The following is a 22,330-nucleotide window of genomic DNA, read 5'->3' on the forward strand; positions in this document are numbered from 1 at the left end:
TTTCTCTTGATGAAGTCCCAATAGTTCATTTTTGCCCTTGCTACCCTTGCCTTGGTAATGTTTCTAGGAAGAAGTTGCTGAGGCTGAGGTCGAAGAGGTTGTTTCCTGTGCTTTGTGGATTTCTGTCTCACATTGAAGACTTCCATGCATTTTGAGTATTTTTGTGTGTGGTGTAAGGAAATGATCCAGTTTCATTCTTCTGCATGTGGCTGTCCAATTTTCCCAACACCATTTGTTGAAGAGACTGTCTTTTCTTCACTGGACATTCTTTCCTGCTTTGTTGAAGATTAGTAGACCATAGAGTTGAGGGTCCATTTCTGAGCTCTCTATTCTGTTCCACTGATCTATGTGTCTGTTTTTGTGCCAGTACCACACTGCCTTGATGATGACAGCTTTGACATAGAGCTTGCAGTCCGGAATTGAGACCTCACCAGCTTTGGTTTTCTTTCTAACATTCCTTTGGCTATTTGGAGTCTTTTCTGGTTCCATACAAATTTTAGGATTATTTGTTCCATTTCTGTGAAAAAAGTGGATGGTATTTTGATAGGAATTGCACTGAATGTGTAGACTGCTCTAGATAGCATAGACATTTTAACAATATTTTTTCTTCCAATCCTTGAGCATGGAACTTTTTCCATTTCTTTGGGTCTTCCTCAATTTCATTAATTAGTGTTCTATTCTTTTCAGAGTATACAGCCTTTACCTCTTTGGCTGTGTTTATTCCTAGGTATCTCATGGTTCTCATTGTAATTGTAAATGGGATCAACCCCTTAATTTCTCTTTCTTCTGTCTCGTTATTGGTGTATAGAAATGTAACTGATTTCTGTGCATTGATTTTCTATCCTTTACTGAATTATCCTTTATGAATTATCCTTTACTGATTTACTGAATTCCTGTATGAGTTCTAGCAGTTTTGGGGTAGAGTCTTTTAGGTTTTCCACATAGAGTATCATGTCATCTGCAAAGAGCAAGAGTTTGACTTCTTTGTCATTTTGGATGACTTTTATTTCTTTTTGTTGTCTGATGGCTGTGTTGAACTGCAGTGGTGATTTGGACATCCCTGCCATTTTCCTGACCTTAGGGGAAAAAGCTCTCAGTTTTTCCCCATTAAGAATGATATTCACTGTGGGTTTTTCATAGATGTCTTTAATGATATTGTGAATGGATTATGGTATTGAGGCATGTACCCTCAATTTATCCCTACACTGTGAATTGTTTTAACCAACAAAGGATGCTGTATTTTGTCACATGGTTTTTCTGCATCTATTGACAGGATCATATGGTTCTTGTCCTTTCTTTTATTAATGTAGTGTATCACACTGATTGATTTTCAGATGTTGAACCCCTCTTGCATCCCAGGAGTAAATCCTAATTGGTTGTGAATAATCCATGTACTGTACAGTTGGATTCTATTGGCTAGCATTTTGGTAAGAATTCTTGCATCCATGTTCATCAGGGATATTGGTCTATAATTCTCCTTTTGTTGGGGTCTTTGGTTTGGAGATCAAGGTGATATTGGTCTCATAAAATGAGTTTGGAAGTTTTTCTTCCATTTCTAATTTTTGGAACAGTTTCAGAAGAATAGGTATTAATTCTTTCAATGTTTGGTAGAATTCCCCTGGGAAGCCACCTTACCCTGGGCTCTTGTTTATTGAGAGGTGTTTTATTACTGCTTCAATTTCTCTGCTGGTGATGGTCTGTTCAGTTTTTCTTTTCTAGTTGAGTTTTGGCAGTTTATATGTCTCTGGGAATGCATCCATTTCTTCTAGAGAGTCTAATTTTTTGACATGTATTTGATTATAATATGTTCTTATAATTCTTTGTATTTCTTCAGTATTGGTTGTGATCTCTCCTCTTTAATTCATGATTTTATTAATTTGGGTCCTTTCACTTTTTTTAATAGATCTGGCCGGGGGTTATCAATCTGATTAATTCTTTCAAAGAACCAGCTCCGAGTTTTGTTGATCTATTCTACTGGTTTCTATTTCATTGATTTCTCCTCTGGTCTTTATTATTTCTCTTCTCCTGCTGGGTTTAAGCTTTATTTGCTGTTATTCCAGCTCCTCCTAGGTGTAGGGTTGGGTTGTATATTTGAGATCTTTCTTGTTTCTTGAGAAAAGATTGCATTGCTGTATACTTCCCTCTTAGGACTGCCTTTGCTGCATCCCAAAGATTTTGAACATTTGTATTTTCATTTTCATTTGTTTCCATGAATTTTTAAAATTCTTCTTTAATTATATGGTTGCCTGATTCATTCTTTAGCAGGATGCTCTTTAGCCTGTATGTATTTGAGTTCTTTCCAAATTTCCTCTTGTGATTGGGTTAAAGTATCAAAGCATTGTGTTCTGAAAATATGCAGGGAATGATCCCAATCTTTTGGTAACAGGTGAGACCTCATTTGTGACCCAGGACATGATCTATTCTGGAGAATGTTCCATGTGCACTAGAGAAGGATGTGTATTCTGTTGCTCTGTCTTGGAATGTTCTGAATATATCTTTGAAGTCCATCTGCTCCAGTGCATCATTTAAAGCCCTTAATTTCTTATTGATCTTTTGCTTAGATGATCTGTCCATTTCAGTGAAGGGGTGTTAAATCCTCTATTATAGTTGTATTACTGCCAATGTGTTTCTTTGATTTTGTTATTAATTGGTTTATATAATTGGTTGCTCCTATGTTAAGGGCATAGATATTTACAACTGTTAGATTTTCTTGTTGGATAGACCCTTTAAGTATGATATAGTGTCAGGGCGCCTGGGTGGCTCAGTGGGTTGGGCCTCTGCCTTCGGCTTGGGTCATGATCTCAGGGTCCTGGGATCAAGTCCCACAACGGGCTCTCTGCTCAGCGGGGAGCCTGCTGCCCCCTCTCTCTGTGCCTGTCTCTCTGCCTACTTGTGATCTCTCTTTCTGTCAAATAAAGAAGAAAAAAAAAGTTCCTGCTGAGCAGAGAGCCCGATACGGGGCTCGATCCCAGGACTCTGGGATCATGACCTGAGCAAAAGGCAGAGGCTTAACCCGCTGAGCCACCCAGGCGCTCCTGGTAGCTCTATTTTTAATGCAAATTCTTTTAGTTTCTGTTTGTCCTGGAAGCTTTTTATTTTTCCTTCTCTTTTCAATGACAGCCTACCTGGATATAGTATTCTTGGCTGCATATTTTTCTCATTTAGTACCCTTAATATATCATGCCAGTCCTTTCTGGCCTTCCAGGTCTCTGCTGCCAATAATGTTTCTATAGTTGTAGGTTACAGACCTCTTGTCCTGAGGTGCTCTCAGGGTTTTCTCTTTGTCTCTGAGATTTATAAGTTTTCCTATTAGATGTTGGGGTGTTGACCTATTTTTTTTATTTTGAGGGGTTCTCTGTGCCTTCTGGATTTTGATTTCTGTTTTCTTACCCAAATTATGGAATTTCTCTGCTATAATTTGCTCCAATATACCTTCTGCCCACCCCTCTCATTCTTCTTCTGGGGTCCCAATTATTTTTAATATTGTTTCACTCAATGGTATCACTTATCTCTCAAATTCTCCCCTTCATGATCCAATAGTTGTTTATCTCTCTTTTTCTCAGTTTCTTTATTTGGTCTCCTATATCACTAATTCTCTCTTTGGCCTCATTCATCCTAGCAGTTAGAGCCTCCATTTTTTTATTACACCTCATTAATAGCCTATTTTATTTTGACTTGGTTAGATTTTATTTCTCCAGAAAGAGATTCTCTAGTGTCTTCTATGCTTTTTTCAAGGCCAGCTGATATCTTTATAATCATTGTTCTGAACTCTGGTTTTGACATCTAATTTCCATGTTAATTATGTCCCTGGCAGTCACTACTGCCTCTTACTTTTTTTTCTTTTTTCTTTTTTTCCTGAGGTGAGTTTTTTCACCTTGTCATTTTGTCCAAAAAGAATGGATGAATGAGAGAACAAAATGCTAAAAAGATAGCAAAAACACCAGAGAAATATACAGTAAACAAATCAGAAGAGACTTGAAAATGGCAGGGGGAGGAGGGAAAAAAAAAAAAAAGAATGTGATCAGGCTCGTGAATAGAACAGACCCATACACTAGATTTTGTGTATTTTGGTCTGTTAAAAGAAACTGCCTCCCAACATTTTAAAGAAAGAAAAACATATATGTACAAAAGTAAGTTTAAATACAATGAAGAGATAGAATATGAATGTAGAAATAAATTAAATTTTTAAAAGGAATTGGTAAAGGAGTTGGTTGAAAAAAGAAAGAAGAACAATTTAAAAAGAGAGAGAGAGAGAGAGAATGTGACAGGTGGGGGAATAGAACAGAGACATACACTAGATTTAGAGTATATTTTGGTCTGTTAGAAGAAACTGTATCCCAAAATTATAAAGAAAGAAAAACTTTGTTTAGGTTAAATACAATGAAGGGATGTAATATGACTATTAAAAAGGAAATTAAAAAAGATTTTTAAAAGGAACTGATAAGAAGTTGGTTGAAAAGGGAAAGAAAAATGGAAAAAATGAAAAAGAAAAAAAATAAAGAAAATTTTAAAAATTAACTTTGAAAGAATAAAGAACCACGGGAAGAAAGCCATGAATTCTATGTGCTGTATTGCCCTACTGCTGGAGTTTGCAGTACTCATTGATCAGTAAACTTGGTCTTGGTTGAATGTTCTTGCTGATCTTCTGAGGCAGGGACCTGTTGCACTCATTCTCAAATGTCTTTATCTGAGGCTGAATTGCACCACCCTTGCTAGGGGGGCATGGCTAAGTAATTGGTTCCAGTTTGCTCGATGTGGCTTTTGTTCCCAGAAGATATTCTGTGCAGCTTTGGAGGATGAAAATCAAAAGGGCAGCCTCCTAATCTCTGGCCCCAGATGAGCCAAAATCTTGGGGCCCCACTCCTTAGTGGACGCTCAGAGAAAAGTAGTCAATCACTCCTGCCTCCCTGGTCTCTGTCTGCGAACTGTCTGTACAAACTGGGGACAGTTTGTACCTGAAGGCACCAAACTGAGACATAACTGACTGATTTTGGGAGCCACCAGCTTCATTTGATTTGTGACCACCAGCTTCACATCCCAAACAGAAATCTAATGTTGTCTGTAACAGAAATCATATTGGTCATTTCATTTTACATGTGTCTAATGCATCTGACTCAAGGCCCACAAAGCATGAAGCACAGTACCATCCAAAGCAACACACTGTGTGGAAGTAAGTGTCCTATATCCACTCTGTCCAGTATGGTGGCCACAAGATGTGTGTGGTTCCTGAGATACAGGTGGCACTTGAAATGGGGCTGGTGTGCTGAGCAGTTGCATTTCTTATTGTTTTAAATGAATAGGGATTTAAGTAGTATAAGTGGCTCAAAACTACTATTCAGACAGTACATATCTAGAACGTTTTCAGTGTTCAGGATCCTCCTCAAAGAAGATGCTGTGTGACTCATATTAAATTTATCTTCAAATGAAAGACATGGATTGTCTATGTAGGTCTGAGAAATATCCTTAAAATGAAACATGAAACTTTAATTACCATGCATTATAACAACTCAAGTATACAGACATGAACCAAAACATGATGTATCACATCTAGGTCATAAGCGTGCAGAAATGCCCATCCCTGGACTCATTGTTGTCTCTATTACTTTGGATGTCTTGGTGTTGGTTATGTTTACCTGGTAAACATAAGGAGGCTCATAAGTTTTCACTGAGCCCAGGTTAGAGGGTATATTGACTAAAACATGTACCTTGTAGGCTTTGTACATACTTGTAAACATCATAAAGAAGAAGATGGACATCTTGGAGTCCATTACTTTATTATCTTTTACCTCTTGCTCCTCCCCATACTTTTGTCCAAGTTCAGACAATTCTCTGTGTCTCCCTTCACCCTTGAAACCCTCTGCTCCTCATTTCTACTAAGTTGAAAATAGACATGAAATGTTTACAACTGTGGGATAAAGAAATTCTCTAAGCATGGCCCGGTGATGAAAACCCATAAAGAACAAGAAATTTCAACATGTGATCCACACACTCATAAAGATACAAACACATGTCCATGATCAAAGTAAAAAAAATTTCACAGACGAAAGGGTAGCATGGTTCAATGTTCTTTAGTCCAAAACAGCCAGGAGCACCTGAGAGCTTTCAATTTGGATCTATTACCTGTTGCAGTGAGAGAGAACGCACCCCTTTGGGGGCCACAGGCCATCTTAATACGAAGGTGTTGGAACCTATAGTGATCTGGGATTTGGATGGGAGTTTTGGAGAGGATCCATGGGACCTGGGCCTACTCCCAACTGCGTGTTGTCAGGATGTGTGGGTGATTCTATGGTTGAGCATCTCAGTGAGTCCCCTCTCCAGGCAGGTCAGACCAGAGTGAGGAGAGAGCAGTCATGGTGAAGAAGCAGTTGATTGCTCACGTTGGCTGACACAGGGAGATGTGTGTTATTCTGTGGGTTGTTCAGTGCCTTGTTTTGTCTGTAATGACACAGACATTGTGTTGTGAAACCACAGACATGGTTTCAGAGTGTTCTTGTCTGATGTTGATGTTCTGTGAGGTGACTAACTCACATCCCACAGGAGAAGAATATGGTCAAGGGGTGAATATTTGCCAGCTTCTGACCACACTGAGTCCAGCTGTCAGTGTCAGACCACCTCCCGATGTTGGGGGAAACTGTCTTTTTCCCTCTTAAATTTTGTATTTTAAAATAACTGCACCCCATTCAAAATATAATCATAGAATTGGTGTTCCATATTTTTAGGGCAAATACCCCAGAGTGGAATTGTTGGATTACATGGGGATTCATTATGTTGTACACCTTAAGGGAGGGTGACATTGTGTATCAAATGCACCCAAATAATAAAAACAGAAAAAGAAAGAAAAAAATAATTTAAAATGCTAGAAAACAATTTGGAAAGGAGGAAATGAAATGTCAAATTTGTATAAACAAATTTGTAAACAAATTTATGAAAACAAGTTGTATTTGTGATAAATAAACATAAACAAATATAGGAGAATGTAGAAAAAGTAATGGGAATAAAACCTAGGATCTATGAACTTTGCAAAGATGGAAGTAAGGGATGAGAGTGTCCATCAGAGGGTCGGGAAAACACACCATCAGAAAAGTTGATGGGAGTGAACACTGGGAAACAATTTTTAAGGGGCTTTGAAAACTGTCTCTACAAATGAAATGTGCTTATGTTGTGACACAGACATTTTCTTTGAGGAGTTTATCCTGAGGAGATAATCACGTATATTATCAAAAGTATATTTTCAAAGATGTTTCTTGACTCGTGGTTTATAGAATAAAGAAGGGAAATTATGTAAGCTCTGTAAACAGTATGATGTTTGTAAGTATAAATAGTAGAACACTAACATGTCTCAAGGATTATCACCATGAGATTTACACAGAGGGTCACAGTTCATCATGAAGGCAGACCCAGGAGGCATCCCATAGGGGATCCCTTTGTACATAGAGGGAAAGGGAGAAGGTTTGTTCTCAGAGGACTTGTTGTCTTGTCTGTCATTGTTCCCTGACTATCAGGAGGTGGGTGTGACTGTGCACTACAAGCAAGTGAGCTGTTATAATGTTCCAGAATGTTCTGAGATGGGAGGTTGCTGGGCTCAGAGCCTAGGAGGACATTAAGGAGCAATGTGACTCAACTGCTCAAATCACACATCTTGAGCCCTCCAGGGACTCAGGATCAGCTGGCCTCTGGAGCTACAACAGAGAGCAAGGGTGACACGCTGGTGACAGGACACTAGCACTGCCATATGGGAGATGGGCATGGGACAGAAATGACAGAGGGAAACATAAATCACTCTTGAGATGAGTGCTTGTGGAGAAAGGTCATGATATCACAGAAGCAGAAACCAGGAGACCTAGCAGGTCCCCTGATAGGTCCCCCAATAATGGGTCTGTGATCAAAGGAGAGAGATTGATACAAAGCAAAGGTCAAGCAAAGCTTTATTTCACGCCAAGCATTGAGAATCAAACCGACCAGTCGGGGCCATCTATTACAAAGAGGTGACCCCTCCCAGCCTCACAGACTAACTTTTATAGAGCAAAGGCCATGTGGTTGAGAGAAAACTGCACAGTCATGCTAGGTCACACATGGGTGGCCAATTGAATATCAATTTACCCTAGTAGATATTTGAACTAGCCTATCATCTTGGTCAGAATTGGTGCCCAAAAGGCGGGGCCCACTCTCCTTGGTAGCTAGGTAGACAGTATGCATGCTTCACTGATTGGATGTCTCCACCTGACCTGACCCGCCCTTATATCTGGGCTTTGCTACCTGGGACTGGTTTCCCGGACTTGCTTTTAAATAAGTTCCTCTGGGAGAGGCAGGGTCAATCTAAGTTTACTGCATAAACAACAAAATGGCTCCCTCTGGCTAAGTAGGCCCTTACATCCCCTATCACTAGGATCAGTCACATCTACAGGATACAACAGGCCTATGGATGTGAAGCAAAAACACAACTACACACAGTGCTGTACAATCATAGAACAGGAAAGATCTCTGGGGAAATTAACAATATGATGATAGAGATGAATAATTGAGTGGATACAGTAGATAATTACAGTTGTCCATCCCCGAAGTCATGCAATCAGGATGGTGATGGCAGCAGGAGAGAGAGTTTGTTTCTTCCACTTGTTTGTTTCAGCCACATGGTGGGTGAGATGATGGGTCTGGAAGAGTTCTGCAGAGGCCATAGAGATGGGGCAGGAGTTGGAGGAATCATGAGATCAAGTATTGGATTTATGGGATGATTTTGTTTTGGTTTATTTAGTTTTGCTTCTAGTTGTTGAATGGCAGTCATTCCTGTATGTTTGTAGGAGGAATAGCTGAGCCAGAAGGGAAAGGGAAGTGTATGATACAGGTGAGTGAGGGGCCATGTGTGCCCACATGGAAGGGCAGCCTGAGACAGGAGGGCCCCTCCCCATCATTGCTTAGAAGCTGAGGACACAGTTGTAGAGGTGAGGGGAGCAAATGGGGGAAGTGTGCAGTTCTCACCTGAGTCCTTTCCTGGGTGAAGAAAAAATGAGCTTATCATCTCAGAGAGGGGAGCAAGGAGTGAGTGGAGGAGCCTGAGAAAGGAGAAGGAGTGAGAGGCAGCCTTCTTAGGAGGATGACAGGGAGCTGAGTGGGGAAATGGCATCTGGAGAGAGCAGGGCTGAGGCCCCTGAGCTCTGTGTTCATCACCTTAGAGAGAGAGAGACTTCTAGCAGCAGGAGGATAGATAAGAGACTAGAAGCAAATGCAACAAAATAGCTCACGGATGAGAATTACATCTTTTTACTTTGTCTTTTATTTCATGTTATTATTTTTAACATCTTTTACTTTGTCTTTTATTTTCTCATTTTATAATTTTTCTGCAGTGAACAGACATGATATCATATATATTGTACATTATATATAAACATCACAATCAGAATGTAAACACTTTATTTATGCTTGAAAAGGGCAGGAGATGCTGGGAAAGTCAGCAACTCAGGGCACAGAGCTGGAAGGGCTGGGCCTGTCTGTCTGTGCTCTGGGCAGGGAACACACAGAGCCTTTGCTCCATGTCTCAGGACCCTGCTCCCTGGGGGGCCAAGCAGAGTCTTTCTCTTCTTTTAAGCTGTGCTCATTGTTTCATTTATTACTAACCTGTCAATTTTAATGGTTTTAAGACATGGGTTTTCTATGTTACATGGCATTTAAAGGTATTTTAGTGTGAGAATTCCTCCATACAATCTATGCTACCTGCTTCAGAAATTGAAATATAAAGGCAAAATAGTTCAGTGAAAACATGATTGGTCGTAAAGTAGACGATCAGAACCTGAGTCGTCATTCATGGTCTGAGGATGATCTATCAGGTATAGGGATATTAAAGCAATTTATTCTTGAAAACTTTATACATGCACTTATAAAATAATTCAACAGATACTCAAAAATGTTTAAAAATACTTGAATGGTAATAACCCCTCATCCTCTAGTCACCCAAGTTCTCTACCCAAAATCCATCATAGTCAGTCATTTCTCGTGTCTTGAAAAATGCACGTGTCCCCTAATGTCTACTGTTATATCAGGAAACAAGCTCTGACCACAGACTGGTAGAAAATATTTGCAAATCACATAAGTGATAAAAGACTTCTTTTAGAATAGTCATAAAATCCTTAAAAAGGAACAATAAGAAATTTTAAAAATGAGCAAAACTCTGAGCAGACACCTCACCAAGAAGTTATACTCATGGGTAATAAGCACATGAAAAGATGTTCAGCAGCAGGTGTCATCAGGGAAATGCAAGTGACAACAGTGATCTGCCATCACACACTGTTAGATGGTGGGAATCCAAACACTGATAGTGTCACCTGCTGACCAGGATGGGGAGCCACAGAAAGCCTCAGTCACTAATGGCAGGAAAACAAAATAGCACAGCTGCTGTGGGAGACGGTCAGCAGGTTCTTATAAAGTCAGACGCAGACTAAGCACACAAGTTGCTGATCCCCCTGTAAGGTACTTACCCAAGTCATTTGAGAACTCATGCTTGCATGACAACCTGCATGCAAGTTGTCCCAGTGGAACAGCCCTCACCTGTGAGCTGCACATCCTGACTTCCTTCCAAAGACTACTTTATGGAAAGGGCCAAAGCCAAAGAAGGAACTTCACAGGGAGCATCTGGGTTAGACGACCATAGCCAGTGGGTGAAGGTGAACTTCATCCGTGATGAGCGAGCGATCACGGTATATTCTGGCTATGTTGTGTGGAGAATGGCCTGCCCAGGTGTGGTCTTCCCAAACCTCACAGCCTCAGCCAGCCTGATTCACAATGAGAGACAGTCTACAAAGTACCCATACCATCTCCTCAAACATGTCAGGGTCATGAAAAACAGGGACAGTCTGAGACATGGTCACAGCCAGAGGATCCTGAAGGAGCTATGATGGGACTCAATGAGGCAACTTGGATGGGATCTTGGGAGAGAAAACAAAACTGTGAAAGCAAATCCTGTGTGGAGATCAGTAGTAATGTGTGAATATTGTGTCATTAGCTCAGAAAAATGCATGACAGTGAGATTGGGGTTAATGACAGGACAAGTGAGTGTGAGGTGCACAGGGACTCTGTACTAACTTTGTCACTACTCTAAATCCCCAACTATTCTAAGATGAAAGAGTGTCTTTTGTAAAATAGTCCTCAGAGAGGGAATAGATCCAGGAGGAAAACAAGGATCTACTTTTCATTTTTCCTGAGCTTATCATCTAGGGACTGGAGAGAGGTTGTGGGGAGGACAGGTGGAAACTCAGACATGGGGCAGGGCTTCAGGGCGCTCCTCTCCTCGGATCCCAGCCCTGCCCCCGCACCTGGCCCCAGGACTGCTCAGAAGGCCCCTTCTTCCCCTCATTATGCCCAACCTGCAGGTCCTCCATTTGGGCCTGACTCAGCTCAGCCCTGTGCTCCCTGGTGGTTCAGGACCTGGGTGCAGCAGCGCCCCCTTGAGGCCGCAGGGTTGAAGGCAGGAAACTGGAGCACCCTTTGGGCATCTCCCCAGGGACCTCCCCAGGGTCTCCTTTGGCTCCCAGCAGGGCACAGGGCTGTACACACAGGAGAAGCCCCCATCCAGTGTCAGGTCCCCCGTCTGAATTGTCTCCCCAAATACACACTGACACAGATGCTTTCGCCCCGTTGAATGACCATGGACTCTGGCCTGAGGGAGGAACCAATCTTCAGGCCATAACAACTGCTTCCCAGGTCTGCAGTGGACCCCACACACATACTGGGTGCTCTCAGTCTCATCCTGGGACCTTGATCCCAGAGTCCCTGTCACTTCTTCCTACTGCTGCTTCAGGGCTAACAGGTCCTCCTCCAGGGAACCAAATCTGGAGTCTCAGTCACTAAGAGCAGGAGAAGGAGGGGAGGAGGCAGGGGATGAGCTCCCTGGATGATGGCCTGGAACCTGGGGATGCTCCTGGAGGAGTGAGCACAGGGAGGAAGTAGTAACATTAGGGGGTGGGGGCCAACAAGAGTGCAGGAGGGGGAACCAGAGATGAGAAGGTCAGGGGAAGGGGTCATCATAGGGGACTTTTGTGCAGGGAGGATGGGTTCTGTCTGGAAGAGCCCAGGGGCTTCTGGATGGGGCTCTGGGGGCATCAAGGAACTGAGAGGAGGTGGAGCCAGGCCTGTGTACCATGAAGGGCCAGCCCTGGTTTCTGATTCTGTAGTTTCCAGATTCCCACTCCCTATACTACTGTTTCAAAGCCACCTTCTGTCCACTCCTGTTTCCCGGTCTCTGCCACCTGGAAACATTCTCTACTTCTGAAGACAGTGGAAGCCCTGCTCCAGGAAGAGCAGCCCTGGAGCCTTGGACAGGGAGGGGCCCAGCAGCTGGAACCAAGGCGATGCAATCCTGGAGCTTGGAGGCAGCAGGTGGGATGGAAGCTCGACATGGCCATTATATAAGGAGATCAGCCAGGACTCAGGGCCCAGGCTTCTATCTCACATTTCCCCCAGGAGCCAGATGTGTCTCCTGTCCTCTACCCAGGGCTGCAGGACCCAGGCGTCTGAACACCATGCCCAAGATGGCCAAGTGGGGAGGCTCTGGTGCAGGGTCAGACCCCACCTTTTGCAGCCTGGAGGGTGGCCCCCTCTCCCCTGCCTGGAGCACCCAGGACCCTGGCGTGCTGCCTCTTCTACTCCTTGCTGCCCCTTAGACACAGGGACCTGCTGTCTGCCTCCCTCAGGCCTGGCTTCCTGCCCCTGCAAACTGGGAAATGACAATTTCTGCTCTTGTTGCATCTACAGATCCCACATTCTCATTTCTGTACGTGGTCATTCGGGTGAAGAGAATTCTGATGTCCCTCGTGATTACTTCTCTAAGTCATGATGACCCATGTGTTTGACATGTGTTACTAATTTGCAAATATTTGAGGATTTTCCAGAGATCTTCATGTTACACAGATTTTTAATTGTGGTCACGGAGTATAGTCTATAATCTCACTGCCTTTACATTTATGAGACTGATTTTAGGGCTAGTCTGTGGTCCGTTTTGGCTCATGGTATTGTTAAAGTCCTCTAATCCTTATTTGTTCTATTAATGTGAAAGGAGGGTTGATCTCTAAGTATAACAGTTCATTTGTTATTTAATAGTTTATTGTTAATTTGTCTATTTCTTTACAGTTCTGCCCCTTTATGTGTCACCTATGCTAGAACTCCGTAATTAGGTTCTTCTCATTCAGTAATTTTGTCTTGCTGTGATCAGCATCAAGATCACATCTGTTACCTTCACAGAAAGTCCTTCTTTGTCTCTAGTGATGCTCCTGGTGTGAAAGCCTATTTTGCTTCAGAAAAATGCAACATTCCAGATTTCTTATGCTTCTTATTCCCATGGGGTACTATTTAACCCTACAACTTTGGTCTATTTTTGTTTTTATATTTCAAGTTTTTATACTCTACATAGCATATGGTCTATCTTGATATTTATGCAGTCTGGTAATCTCCACCTTTTGATTGGAAATTTAGTTGGTTTATAGTTTATATGATTCCTGACATGGTGGGATTTGGTTCTATAATTTTACCATTTTGCTATTTGTTTCTGAATTGTCCCCTTTTTCCCACTCTTTTGCCTCCTTTCATACGTTCTTGGTTAGAAGCAAATATTTTTTGTTTCTGATTTGATTCTTCTAGTGGCTTTTTAGCTGTATTTATTTCCATTAATTCTTATTGATGTTGTAGGAATTGAACCTGCATCTCTGGGCACACCTGGATGGCTCAACTGGTTAAGTGTCCAAATCTTTTTTTTTTTAAAGACTTTATATTTATTTATTTGATAGAGAGAGACTCAGCAAGAGATGGAACACAAGCAGGGGGAGTGGGAGAGGGAGAAGCAGGCTTCCCACTGAGCAGGGAGCCCAAAGTGGGGCTTGATCCCAGGACACTGGGATCATGACTTGAGGTGAAGGCAGACACTTAACAACTGAGCCACACAAAGTAACTGGTACGTCACTGAGTGATTTGTCCAAAGTGTCCAAATCTTGATCTTTGGCTCAAGTCATGATCTCTGAGTCCTGAGATGGAGCCCGTCTTTGGGCTCCATGCTGAGCGAGGAGCCTGCCTAAGATTCTCTGTCTCCCTCTGCATTTCTCCCCAACTCATGTTCACATGCTCCCTCTCTTTCTCTAAAAAAGAAGAAGGAGGAGGAGGAGGAGGAGAAGGAGGAGGAGAAGAAAAAGAAGGGGGAGGATGAGGGGGAGGGGGAGGAGGAGGAGAAGAAGAAGAAGAAGAAAAAGAAACCTGCATCTTTAACTTTTCACAGTCTGCTTAAGGTAACATTGGACTCCATCCAGTGAAGAGAGGAAACTTGTAGCAACAGAGTTCCATTTAGCCCCCCTGTGCTGCTATCGGCACATATGTCAACAACACACATAAACCAGAGAATATCATGAGCTATTTAGTGTTTCCAACAGTCATATGTTGTTGTTTTAAAGATTTTATTTATTTATTTGAGAGAGAGTGAGTGGGAGAGAGCATGAGAGAGGAGAAGGTCAGAGGGAGAAGCAGACTCCCCAAGGAGCTGGGAGCCCAATGCAGGACACGATCCTGGAAGTCCGGGATCATGACCTGAGCCCAAGGCAGTTGCTCAACCAACTGAGCCACCCAGGCGCCCCCAGCCATATTTTTTTTTTAAAGAAATCAGGAAGAAAATGTACATAAACAGCATGATACCATTTCTGTTAATTACTTCATTTGGTTCATGATACCATCCAGTGTCACTTACATTTGGCTGCAGGACTTCCTCTAAAATTAATTCTGGGCAGGGGTGCCTGGGTGGCGCAGAAAGTTAAGCGTCTACCTTCCGCTAAGGTCATGATCCCAGGCTCCTGCATTCAAACCCTGCATCAGACTCCCTGCTCCACAGGAAGCCTGTTTCTCCCTCTCCCACTCCCCCTGTTTGTGTTCCCTCTCTCGCTGTCTCCCTCTCTGTCAAACAAAAAAACTCTTAAAAAAAAAAAATTAGTTCAGGGCAGGAGAGGTGTCAGTGAATTCTTTTAGTTTATATTTATCTATATTATATTTTAAAATTTATCTTCTCATTTGTATTTACCTGGTTTATATTTATCTTTACTTTGATATTTTCCCTAATTTTGTCTTGTTTCTATGGTGTTCATATGAAAAATATTCCCAACCGTAGTTGTAGAGTTAGATGAATGTCAACCACTGATTAGACAGACTCATGGAACTAGTCCCATGAGGAGTATAAGGAGCGACTTTCTGGTCCTAGATTTTCCTGTTGACCCTTTGCATTGGGTCCTCTCCCCTGGCCCCAGCACTTGTGACATGCTCATTCTGTTAGACTGGTCACGAGGGGGCTCTCTTCATCTCCGTGATGCATCCTATTCTCAAATCTCTTTTCCTCCTGATGTTGATAGAGCCGCTCAGCTTCTTCATGTGACAGTTTGCCTGGCACCGCTTTTCCATCACGTCACAGTGCACCTGTGTCTCCATAATGAAAGCGCACGTGGTGTACAGAGCACCTGGTCAGCGTATTTCTTGGCCTCTCTGCGCAGGCGCTGACGCATCTTTCCGGACACCGAGCTGTGTTTGCAGTGAGTCACGTCTTCATCCACTTCTCCCCAGGAGAACTGTAGGGCTCTCGAGGCCTCTTTTCCTTTCCTACTGTCTCTGCCCCTTTCCTGGAAAAAGTCCAGCAGTCCTGCTGATCTGTTTCTCCTAAAGCCTGACCTCAAAGTCCTTCCGACTGCACCCCTGCCCGGGCTCCAGAGCACCTGCCTCGTGCACAGTGCGTGTGCTGCCAGCACCCCGTGTCCAGGCTCCGGTGTCTGTGAGAGTCTCTGTTGCAGAGTAATCAAGTGTAACATGATTCAGCAGCTCCAAGTGACATCATCATGGCAATAAATTCCCGAGGCTCCGACGTGTGAGGACAGGGTTGCTGGGCGGCTTCAGCCGAGGCTGCTCATTAGGTTGCCATCAGGATGGGACTAGACTCCTGGTAACGCGGAGATGTGACACGGGCTGGAGGGTCTGCGCTCCCGCTCCCACGTGTGGCTGTGGCAGGAGCGTCAGTCCCTCGCTGGCTTTCAGGGTGGGGGGGAAGCCTCAGCTCCTCCCTGCCTGGGGCTGTCCACAGTGAGGGTCTTTCTCACATGGCCCCTGGCTTCTCCCAAACCCATGATCTGAGGGAGGGAGAGAGAAGAGGAGAGAGCAGAGAACCACCGTCCCTTTGCGACCTAATCTCTGATGTCACACAGCCTCACGTCCCCGTTATTCTTTCCATGAGAAGGGAGTCATTGAGTCCAGTCCACACACAAGAGGAGGAGAATTGGTTCTATCGTTTCATGGGAGGAGAGTCAGTGAATCCGTGAACATTTTCAAACCACCACGCCCTGTGCGGAAGGTGTCGTGAACTCTTGTTGAAGATTGTCTTCCCCTTGATTCTCCTTGTGGGGACACAGATGAGCCTTACTCTGCTGTGCTCTTGCTGCTCTTCTGGGGTGAGTGACTCGGATCTGTATGCTCAAGGGTTTTGCACCAAATTGGAGGAATTTTGACACAAGATTTCTTCAAATTTTATCTGCTCTTTTTTTCTCCTTCTCATTTTTGGACTCTATTTGCCTTTTTTATTCTCCTGTGGATTCCTGAAGTTTTAGCTGTTTCCAATCTATTTTTTCTGTGATTTTTGGATTGGGCAGTTTCTATGGATTTATATTCAACCTCATTGATTCTTTATTCTGCTTTCCTAGCCTTCAGTGGAGTTTGCGCACTGAACTTTTACTACACTTAATTTCTTTTCAGTTCTAGAATTTCTATTCAGTTTTCTTTGTACATTCCACTTCTTCATTATGATTTCCTTTCTGTTCACCATTTGATGACAAGATTTTCTCACATTCATTCAGTCCATATTTATTCAGCCCTTTAAGCATATTTCCTGAAGCTGCGTGGGAGCCTTCAGTGCTGATTCCAACCTCTGGGCACACTGGGAATAAGTTTCTGTTGACTTTCTCATTTGAGTCACACATTTGTTTTTTTTTGTATGTTTGACAATATGTTCCTTAAAAGTGGACTTGAGTTTTGTATTTTAGCGAATCTGGAATCTATTTTATTTTTTTGAATTTTGCTTGTATCCTAGAAGTGTGTCACCTGCGTGGACCCCACTATAATCTGACCCCCTGCAGAGCTGACAGCTATTGTCTGTGCTGGTCTCAGCTGCTAGAGTGAGCTGCCCTCCATCTGGGTGACTTGTGTGGTTTGTACTCAGACTTTGGCGCTCATTTTCTCTGTGCTTGCCTTGTTCTTGGGATTTCCCCTAAACTTCCAAATACCCTGTCTGCCACAATGTGGTCAGAACCTTTGATATGTTCATCCAGTATGATTTTATTTTTTTGAGTAAGCTTTACATGATCATGAGGCTCGAACTGATGACCCCAGAACAAGAGTTGCATGTTCTGCCAATGAAGCGAGGTGCCTCTCAGCCAGGATAAGTGTATCTTTAAAGCTAGACCTCCCTCTGTTTCTTTTGTTTGTTTGTTTGTTTGTGTTTTGTTTTGTTTTGTTTTCCAGCAGTGTCTCCTGATTTTCCCCCAGGCCTGCAGAGTGTAGTGATCATGCAGGGATTTTGACTCAGCTTGTGTTCAGATTTCACATCTCAACCCTCTGCTGCTGCCTCACTTTCCACTTTAAGCCTTTAAATATCTAGTTCCTTGGCACTGTGACGGCTGTCATCTGCCCCCTTCAGCCACGGGGGCTGCAATTATGCTGGGGGAGGGGGGAACACGCACAGGGAGGAAGGCTACAAACTTGCAGGTCATGCCCATCCTAGTTATTTAAGAATAAAGTTCTCTCATGTTTCTCATTTATTTCATTTACTTTTCAGTGACTTCAAATATTTTTTTATTTATTTACTTAGTTTTTAAGTAGGCATCATGCCCAGCGAGGACCCCAATGTGGGCTTTGAACTCACGACTCTAGATCAAGAAATGGACTGAGGTCAAGAGTCCGACATTTAGCTGACTGAGCCACCCAGGCATTCCTCAAATATTTATTTTTAAATTTTTTTTCTAGTTTTCATAATTGTTTTCTGGGGAAGAACTGAGTCAAGCCCTTCCTCTTGCCATTACCAGAAGTCTCACTTGAAAGAGGATTTGGGGTGAAAAGGTCACAGCCCATTATGTGATCTTGTGAGACCAGTGAAGGTTCAGGCACTTGGGATTCTGTATTCAGGTTTCTCCAACTGAAATACATGGTGGCCTGGGATCTGGGCTCACAACTGACCTGACAGGACCCACAATGACAAAGAAGGACGTGCCCACCCCACTCCTATCTGACTGCTTCTTTACTGTGGAAACAACACGTACCACACATAAGAATTTTCTTACATTATCTACACCAAGTCCTCAGAGAAGTTAAATGTCATTATTATATGTTTTATTTATCAGTTTTCATACACAAGATTAGAATTTGCTATGTATATTCACTTAATGTAAAATGTGAAAAGAAACCAGCTCAAATTGTAATAGGATAATTTTAAAAAGTATTTAAATTTTGGGTATACTTGACACATAATGTTCCATTAGTCTTAGGCTTACAAAGTAATGATGTAACAAGTTGGCACGTCACACTCTATTCCTCACAAGTGTAGCTCCCATCTGCCTGATGCAGCCCTATGACAGTATCATCCACTGTCTTCCTCGTGCTGTTCCTTTTATTCTCATCACATATTCATTCTGGAAATGGAAGCCTGTGTCCCCACTGCCGCTTCCCCATGTCCCTGGCCCCCACCCCTTCCCTTCTGGTGATGGTCTCAGATGATCTTTTACTGGATGAGTAATACCTGTGAACAAGAGAATCCTGTGAATAGAAAATACACTGTGTAAATATTCAAAGTGACTTATTTGAGTTAACACTTTACTATATCATCCCGAAATCACGGACTATAGAGATTTCTGCAGGACCAAGTGAGAACATCCAGAAATCTCTCTAGAACTTTGTCTGAGGCCGGGAACTTCTGTCCCACCATGTAACGGTTTCCCAGCTTCTCAGAGCCCCAGTGACGACACCTGATGTAGTGAACTCCTCACATCAACAAAACCCTCATTTTTACACATCTTAAATTGAGCCTCCAAGCAAGTGATTAGAACACATTTTTGTGACATACTTGAAACGACACGGGTAAGGATTTATTGCCAGACTGATAACTTTTCCCCACACGAGTCTCATTCTGGTAGACACAGGGTGGCAACCAGCAGAAGCAGTGACAGAGCCTGTGGGGACATGCGTGGCTCCTGGTCTGGTCACAGCCTCGGTCACCATGTATGATGCTCGGCTTCAAGGCTCAGAGGACAGCGCGAGCTTCCGATGACTCTGTTTCCATGTTTGCCGCTGTTATCACCCGGCAGTACTATTATAGAAAGTTCTACTGTTCCCAGGATGTTCCTGTGTGAAGCTCATTTATAATGTTCTTCAAACAGTTCATTTAAAAAAAAAAAAAAAAAAGATTTTATTTATTTGACAGAGAGAGAACCCAAGCAGGAGGAGCAGCAGGCAGAGGCAGAGGGAGAAGCAGACTCCCTCCTGAGCACAGAGCCTGAAGCAATGTGATGTGGGGATCCATCCCTGGACCCTGGGATCATGACCTGAGCCAAAAGCAGACGCTTAAGGAACTGGGCCACCCAGGTGTCCCTCAACTGTTCTTTTTGATGATGGCCGATGATTTCCATTGCATCCTGAGCACGGACAGCATGTGCTCACATGTTCAACTCTCACACAGCTTTGGGGCATGATCTGCATGTCATCTTTACACGGCTGGCAAGAGCAAGACACCAGTGAGTTTCGACAAAGTGGCAGGGATTTTTTTTTTTTTTAATTTATTTTGACAGAGAGAGATCACATGTAGGCAGAGAGGCAGGCAGAGAGAGAGAAGGGGATGCAGGCTTCCCGCTGAGCAGAGAGCCTGATGTGGGGCTCGATCCCAGCACCCTGAGACCATGACCTGAGCTGAAGGCAAAGGCTTTAACCCACTGAGCCACCCAGGCGCCCTGGGATTTTTTTTTTTTTAATTGTAAAAATACCAAATAGTGTTTCCTTTGCAGGCAATCACACACAATCTCTGCATTCTCTGGGACCACCATGAGTGTGGGATTGGAATATGACTGTCACAGGGGGCAGGGGACAGGGAGGGATGTTGTGTCGTTGTCTCCCACTGTGTTATGTTGTGTGCCTTGTCTCTCCTGTCATACAACACACGTTTGTACACACACACACAACACACACACACAGATATATACGCATTCCCCACATGTGCACTAGGTTCTCAGTCAGTGAAAGCTGGAACCTCCTCCAAACCGCACCCCCCTTCCTCCCTCAGTACAGTGCTCTCTGCAGTATTCCCCCTCAGAGGGGTCAGGAGCCGCTCCAGGAGGTCCTGCATTTCCTGCCTTGGGGTCCACAGACAGGCCAACTTCCTCTGCCATGACCTGAGGAGAGGGAGACAGAGTCTGGAGTCCAGTGGTGCATGCAGGAGCCAAGTTCTTCAGAAGTCAAGACCAAGATCTTCACGAGGCAGATGAAGAGTAACCCCCAAACCTGAGGAATGTGCAGCGATACTATCGCCAAACCCCGGGGCTCAGTCTGGACAAAAAGCAGAGACGACAGGGGAACCTGGGTGGCTCAGTGGGTTAAGCCTCTGCCTCTCTGTCAAATAAATAAAATCTTTTTTTTTTAAATGAAGCCTCTGCCAGAGTCCAGCTCTCTGCTCAGCGGGGAGCCTACTTCCCCCCCTCGCCCCCCCCACATACCTTTCTGCCTACTTGTGATCTCTGTCAAATAAATACAATCTTAAAAAAAAAAAAAAAAGGCAATCTTAAAAAAAAAAGAAATCTTAAATAGTCAGCAGCTCTGGGCCTAGGAGAAAGCAGAGGGAGCCATGCACACCCCTCACCCCAGGGGCATGAGACCCTCTTGTCAGGTGTTCCCCCCTCCCCCATATCAGGCTGGGGCAGCCAGGTGCGCTCAAGCTGTCAAATGAGAGTGAAGGCCGGGACAGTCTGCTAAGGGAGGCCGGTTATTTGTGTCATTAAATGGTTAACTAACCAGAATCAGTAGGTCATGGATTAGGTTTAGGTTTCTGTAGGGGAGGAACCAGAAGGTATAAGCTAGTGTTTGTCCTCACAGAGCTTACAGTGAGGATGCGGGAGGCACCCACACTTTTGAGAGCACATGACTGACCATGTGAGGCAGACTGAGAGCTACTGAAGACAGACGCTTCTTTAGATGTCACATGAGAAGCAGAGACACAGTTTACAGGGATCATAGGCCAGAACCCCAGTGGTCGGGGGAAGTTTCGTGAATGAGCTGGAATTCTGTGTAGACCCTGATGTGTGTGTACGATCTGCGTTGATGGGGGGTGAGGTTCCAAGCAGTCAGTAGTCAGGCTGGGCAAGATGTGGATGACATTGGACACAGGGAGGTCAGGACATAGGTGTAGTTAATCATTTCTATTTAGGTCTTGAGGGTTTAACACATGAAACAGTTGGTGGAGGACCTTGTCTGTGGGATCCAGGCATAAACCTGTGAGAGGCACAATTAGGGCTCAGACTTTCCAGTACAAAAGAGTGAATTCCACAGTTTGCCAGATGGTTCTGTTTCAGGCCCCAACAGAGTCTTGCCTTCTCAGGGCTCACAGCATCAGAGGAGAGAGACGATATGCAGTGAGGTTTGATATAGTGTGTAAGGATGGGACCAGGATCTTTCCAGAACTTTTTTAGGATCTGGGAACAAAACCTAGGAAGAGGTGCTTCTATGACTCCCATTACTCAGGCCATTACAGAGGTGTTAAGAGCTGTGCAGGAGAAGGAAGACCAAGTACATCCTTCTTACTGTGTCACAATAGCACAGCTTAGATAGGTCATGTTCCCTATGGAGAAGCTGGTGGGGGTAGGACACAGGGACAAATGCTGAGGGGCCCCAGAGGCATGCTCTGCCCTGACTGACACTGCCTGGTCCTGGAGAGAAGGTGGGCAGGCCCCCCACCCTGCAGGTCACCATGGCTGGGAGCTCCAGGAGGACAACAAGACCCTGGGGCAGTGACAGGATGACTAGGACAATGACAGACTGAGCTTGGACATGGAGCCTCTGCCATCCATGGTAGTCTCATCGTTGCCGCTACTCCAGCAGAGATGGGAGGCCAGTGGGTCCTTCATGGAGGGACCAGATGGACTTGAGAAGCTGCATTTCCTGTCACTGCAGAGACACTTGGGGTTTGGGACAAGAACATCAGCCGCACTGGTAAGGACTCCCCACAGCCCAGCCCTGCAACTCTTCCTGGCCCAGCCTGGGGTCACCCTCTCTACAGAGCTACTCACACACAGAGGTGGAGGAC

At 43.9% G+C, this 22,330-nt stretch overlaps 1 protein-coding gene and 1 long non-coding RNA gene across 2 annotated transcripts in view; one reads left to right on the forward strand and one right to left on the reverse strand.

Annotated features, from left to right (window-relative positions):
• Nucleotides 1-22,330, forward strand: part of LOC125101807 (DLA class I histocompatibility antigen, A9/A9 alpha chain-like) — a 343,654-nt gene that overhangs the window by 21,344 nt on the left and 299,980 nt on the right. The window lies entirely within an intron of this gene.
• Nucleotides 3,737-21,923, reverse strand: LOC125101841 (uncharacterized). Its single transcript, XR_007127953.1, has 3 exons — nucleotides 21,558-21,923; nucleotides 20,744-20,747; nucleotides 3,737-3,747 (listed from the first exon to the last, which is right to left on the reverse strand). It is a non-coding gene; the product is annotated as an uncharacterized LOC125101841 (long non-coding RNA).

Source organism: Lutra lutra, chromosome 6, assembly GCF_902655055.1.
Source record: "Lutra lutra chromosome 6, mLutLut1.2, whole genome shotgun sequence".
Taxonomy (NCBI): Eukaryota; Metazoa; Chordata; class Mammalia; order Carnivora; family Mustelidae; genus Lutra; species Lutra lutra.